We start from the raw sequence: 6,751 nt of genomic DNA on the forward strand, positions 1-6,751 counted from the left end.
TTTTTGTCAGAATGTAAGAATGATTTCTTTTTATTCAAAAATTGGGTAATAACGTGGGCGTTGTTGTTGTTGTAGTATTTTTAAGTGGAATGGGGATGGGTACGGATATATATTTGTTACATATATTTATGTTGCCTGAAATGTAGCCTAATTATCATTCTTGTCTGGCACCAACTTTCATCAATTCTATAGAATGGCCGACGTTTCGGAACGTCAATTTCTTTGTAAATGTCTTACTAGGCGTTTACACCAGACAGTTTGTCTTCAAATACAACTCTGATTTACTAACACATACATACATTTGTCGGTTGTCTTCGAGCTGTCCATCATATTTTCACAGACAGTCGGGTTAACAAATTTTTGACATTTATCAGCCCTATTCTGAACATTCCCATGGGAACTGTTTCCCATTCCCACGTTTTCCATATTCTCAACGACGTGGGAACATCAAATCATGGGAATTGAATTTTCGAAATTTGAAATTAGTTACACCAAATTATGATAGCATACTTTTAGGGGGCTGTAATTTTGGGGTCGATTATGGATAGCAACTCAACTGTAGTTGCGTCGCCAGAAGAGAAAATCATGCGATTAAAATGAGCAAAAAGACGAAAATTTTAGTCAAATTCAATCAATATCAATGTTTTAAACTTTCAGCTATTAATTTAATTGTAAAGAAGTATAAAATTTAGTGTGGAAATAGAAAATTCTATCACTAAATTTGCTGTGGGCAACGCAACTAGAGTTGGGTTGCTATCCATAATCGACCCCTTTGTTTTGTAATACAAAATGCCTATTTGCATTGAATTCGCGGTTTTTGAATTAGATTAGCAAAAGCACAACTTACTTAATTCAACAACCGTGCATTGATTTATGGATTTTTTAAGTGAATGGAGTCAACGATGTGTGATGTTGTTCTAATAAGCACATTTTCTTCAGATTGTGCGAATTGGTGTAAGCATTTTTTAATTAGTAGGCAAACATAATTTTTATGTAAAAAGTAATAGGAACTTTTTAAGTTTGTAACGAATTTAAAAATTGTATGTTGATACCGAGTAATTTTAGTTAGGGGTTTATCGCTAGTTTTACTTATTCCTAATGATCGCTAGAACTCGTATTTTGCATATTTTTAAAAAAATTCAAAAAGATAAGTTCGGATATTTTTCTCGATTATTACATATTTTTGCTTGTTATTACATATCGTCACCAAAAAAATCCGAAGACGTATCTCAAAAAAAAAAAAATAATAATAATAAAATACGTTTGTGATTGAATCTAAAACTAAAACACATGCCCTTGCAAAATTTCAAGCTTCTACGTTCAAAAATAACGATCCTATTCAAGAAAAGGCATTTCGGAAAATGGAATAGCATTGCAATAATTTGGCATATATGTATGTACGCCTGTGATCTTTGTCGTGTCGTTGAGGAGACTAACACGTTTTCAATAGAACGTTAGTCGTCTGATTTAAAAAACCCGAAGGTTATAGTACGAAAATGAATAAAAGTTGTAAAGATTGTATATATTATGGTTATTTTCCAATATATTTTAATAATTATTGCCAAAAATTCTTTTGAAATTGATTTGTTTTCACTTGTTGTTCTGCGTTAATAGAATCAACCATGACTCTTTTTCTCGTATTTCAATACATATGGTCTGTTCCAGAACTGCAAAAATCTACTAATTTTTACTACTTTTTTTTTGTTTTGTTCGATAACATAAAGGAACATTTTTTATCGGTGTAAAACATGTTAGATTCTTGCAGGTTTTTGTATCATATAAGAATATGCAAAATCCGAAGTCTACTAATGACATATTTTACAGTACATTTTGTATGCTTTTATTAAGCAAACACTTGGCGATTATAAATATTTGCAATAATTTTGTCGTGTAGATGTCTTAAAATATGAAATTTCATAAAAATATGAAATTTCTTGATTTTTTTTTTTTCAAACTCCCACACTGTTTGCTGGGGAGATTTTTCCCACAAAAAGACACAAAATTCTCCCACAATTCAAGATAGAGAATGTATACTTTTTTCCCATGGGAAGAAATTCCCAATTCGAACATCATTCAGAATGAGGGGAGATGGGAAATGGGAAAAAAAACTCCCACAAAATTTTGTTCAGAATACGAAAATGTGGGAATGGGAAAAAATTCCCAACTCCCATGCGTTCAGAATAGGGCTGTATGTGAAAAAGAAGTGATACGATAATTCAGATGCGTTGAAAACAAAAGAACATGAACAGAAACAAAATATGTGAACGGAACACAAAAAGAAATAGACGATTTTTATTCATAATTTTACAACTATTTTTGCAGTTGTCTGGACGCCTACGTCACACAGGCATGTTTTGGGTTTTTGACAATCAATACATGAACTGAACTGTCCTGTCATATGTAAACGCAGGGTTAAGCATTCTATTCCATATCGCAGTGATACAGAATTAACCCAGATATGCCCATTGCTTGGTCTTGAAGATTTCAAAAGTATTTTTATATTATTTTGGATGTAAATGAGAAATAAAAACACTTAAACAATTATTGAAAAAAGTGGTTTTTGAAGCCGTCCTATATATAGGGCATTGGGCACATGACCTTACTGTGTGTGATACGTCACAAAAAATATTACATGTGATTCTATGCCACATTTTCGGCATATAGTAAAGATTTTTTATGACAGATTGCTATTGAATTTTCCTGAAAAATTGCCCATTTCCGATATTATAATGCAATTCACTATTTACATTAAGCGATGGATGGCACCTTTGGTGTATCAGGGCATTTTTGCTTCCAAAAATTAGAATGTTGGCGATACTTCTTTTAAAAGACAGTTGATCTATAGTTCCCGCATTATGCTTCTGAATCTGCAAAGTTTTATGTTCTCCCATATCCACACAGAGTGCTACGATTGGGGAAATACAATTTTTTCTCTGATAGTTCCGATCATAACAGAGTGGATGTCCATTTCGAGCATTCCCAAGACGCAAATGAACGTATCCACCATGAAAAATTACTCCAAGTAAGAATTTCAGTTATATTTACGTAAAATACATAGCATGTCCAATGTCCTATATATAAGACACCAAACTGTGTCAGAACAATAAAACTAAAAATCAATAACTAAATGTTTAAACATATAACACTCAAGCAATTCTTTATAAATAAAAATCGGAAGAAAATATACAGGCATGTCACAGAAACGAATTCCGATCGAAAGTGGAATTAATTCCGTATTTAGCTTCTTCAGAAAACGAAAAACGAAGAATTTTTCGGAATGAAACCACTTTTGATTTTGCAAACGGAATTGTATTTTTAATTTTTTTAAATTTGCCACTTTAAAAACAATCTAAAAACACTTAGAAATAATAAAAAAATAATAAATGTTTAAACATATAACACTCAAGCAATTCTTTATAAATAAAAATCGGAAGAAAATATACAGGCATGTCACAGAAACGAATTCCGATCGAAAGTGGAATTAATTCCGTATTTAGCTTCTTCAGAAAACGAAAAACGAAGAATTTTTCGGAATGAAACCACTTTTGATTTTGCAAACGGAATTGTATTTTTAATTTTTTTAAATTTGCCACTTTAAAAACAATCTAAAAACACTTAGAAATAATAAAAATGTTGTTTTGTTAACAAATTCACATTTATGGGCCGATTCCGTACAGCGAGGCGAGTCGTGTCGCGTTGTCAAATGCAATTTTTCGATTCCGTATGGCAATATCGCCTGACGTCGTCAAATTTTGTCGCCGAAATGTTCATTTTCCGGCGACAACAAATTAGCTGTCGCCATACATTTTTACTAACGAATAAAAATAAAATAAAAAAAAATAAAAATAACTTGTTATCGACGATTATTTTCTATCGCTGTACGTAGTGCATTTTTTAAATTTTGTCACAGAGACGATAGACGACGCGACATGACTCGCCTCGCTGTACGGAATCGGCCCATTAATTTCATATTTAAACTAAATAATGAAGTGTTCCGATTTTACAAAATCGATCGGAATCTGAAGAAGCTAAAACAAAAACGATCGAAATGAAATTACGGAATTGAAACCATTCCGATCGGAATCTGTGACATGCCTTATAGTATTTATTCACTTATAAATGTGTCGAAATGTACGTACCGTGTATACGTGGCCACATATTCACTCATTTTGAAAATATCACTAATTAATTATTCAATAACTCAGTAAATCTCTCATGAGGTAACATAAAAAATGGTACTTCTATAAAAGTACCATGTCGTCAAGAATTTTGTGTGTACTATATAGAACATTGTGCATCTCTGGGTTAGAGTTGGGTAATCTAGTTCCTAGTTCCTTGTACTAGTTTCAAAACGTATGATTAACATCATGAAATATAACGTGGGATAGTAAGTATACGCAGTTTGTTCAAAGAAAAAATGTGGGCCATTGGAACTGCGAAGTGAACTAGATAGTTCCAAATAGTTCCTTTGGCACAACCCTAATCTGGGTTAATGCGAAATATTGCACTTCAACACGTCACTGTTGTGTATTTGAAATGCAGAATACACACAAAATAAGCATCATGTTGAAAACTGTTGCATTAGGTAGATTTTGCAACGTTGTGCATTTTGAAATACTTTTACAATGTACGATCAATAACTGAAACAACGTTTTATAACGTTTTGGAAGTCAGCCAAAGATATTTTCATGGACTGATGATAATTCATTCCGAAAAAACGGTTGGCGTACGTATACGTTCAAGTGTCGTAGGCGTAGTCGTATTTTACATTTTTTATATGATGAAAGTTATATAATACGATTTTTTTTTATTTTATAGCATCTTACATCCAAAAAATATCGGAAGAAACACATTCATCAATTCCAGGACGGATTTTTGTTTTGATTTGAATAAATCAGAAAAAAAATCAGGGCAAGTTGTACACAAAAATGATGAGCTCAGTGTAACTATTTTTTGATGATAGTGAAGAAAATATAGTTAAAGTAGCATCTATCAGGCGATACTTTGTGTTTTTTTGCAGAAGGAAGCTTTCAAAAATCCCATGGCAATGACTTTAACCTCGGGATCGCTCAGCCCACATTGTCAAAGGTATTAAGTGAGGTTCTAGAGTTAATAGAGGAAAAACTGTGTAAAATTTGGATGGTTTCCAAATTAACAGAAGATGAAAAGCGTCAAAATAAAAACTATTTTTATACAAAAGCAAATTTCCCGGGCGTTGTCGGATGCATTCACGGGAAACACACGTACATATAATGAGACCAACGGAAGATGTTCGCCATTTATATCGAAATAGAAAAGTATATTTTAGTTTAAACTTTTTTTTTGGCAAGTTCGTTGTCAATTTCTACTTCATTTTGAGGTTTTTCATTTGTCCAATTTCACTGTTATTATCATCCCATGTCTCTTCAATCCCGCAGATCGCACCTGCAGGATTTGAAACCATATTTTCAGTAAGTTTGCTACCGCTTGCTCCATCGACGACAAAGATATTTCTTGTGATGGTCCACCTTCTGCAGCTGTAATGTTCTTCTTATTTTAATGCATTTTTTCTTTAGTTTGGATTTAAAATGAGTTCATAATTTGTGCCATTCATCTGGTGTACGCACACAACTATTTAATTGCTCCGCAACATCCTTCCACAACTCATCAAAAGTGGCTTTAGTTTCGCCAAAAAGTCTGACTCCACGGGCTACGTTTGGATGGGCTTCCATTTTTTCAAGCAACATTTCAAATTGCTGAATTGTAGTAATTTTGACCAATATAAGTACTGAAACACCAAAAAACGTATATAATATTAAATAAATTCACTTAAAATAAATGAAAATCCCAGCAAAATTTGACGGAAGGGGTTCTTTGCGATGACGTGATTTCATGTCATCTTTTGCATTGGTTCAAAGGAAGTCGTGGAAGATCCGATCTTTTCATTAGGATTTGAACCAATGCAAAGGAAGTCGTGAAAGATCCGATCTTTTCATCAGCATTTGTACCCATTCCATCGATCCAATAGAGATGATGTTTGTGTTTTTATTTACACACCTGTTTATTTTCATTTTGGTATGTTCCATTACTGCAAAAATCTACTAATTTTTACTATTTTTTCCGATAACATAAAGGAAAAATTGTTACGTTGTAAAAATAAGTAGATTCTTGCAGTTTCTGGAACAGACCAAAGTTGTTAGAACTGTCGTCGTGATGTTGTCTTACATTTCCTGCATATCAAACAACTAAAACTTCTAAACAATTGGTATTATATGAAGTCCCAACCGTTGCAGCGGTGGTGATTACATTGCAATTTTGGATGTAAACTTTTGAAAAACTAAACTGATAAATTAATTGTAGTTATTTCATGAATTCGTTTGAATTAATAAAGAGTTCTGTTTTTCATGAAAACCCTATTTCAATACAGCATTTCCATTTTCCAAACAATACATGAAAATTTCATGCCAAGGGGTCGGTGAATATGACATGCCAAAGCATTGGTTAAAATGACATGTCAAAGCATGGGTGAAAATGACGTGTCAAAGCATTGGTGAAAATGACATGTCAAATCATTGGTGGAAATGACATGCCAAAGCATTGGTGGAAATGACATGTCAACGCATTGGTTAAAATGACATGCTTAGGATCCAGAAAAGAACGTCATCTTTTGGGGTCCACGCTCATATAAAATTCATCGATGAAGATGCTAAAATGATGACATGCTAGATCACTTGCACCCATGATTGAATGTCATCTTTGGCATCGAACATTT

The sequence above is a fragment of the Musca autumnalis genome, unplaced genomic scaffold (assembly GCF_047663935.1).
Source record: "Musca autumnalis isolate F117 unplaced genomic scaffold, ASM4766393v1 scaffold_1, whole genome shotgun sequence".
In the NCBI taxonomy this organism is placed as follows: domain Eukaryota; kingdom Metazoa; phylum Arthropoda; class Insecta; order Diptera; family Muscidae; genus Musca; species Musca autumnalis.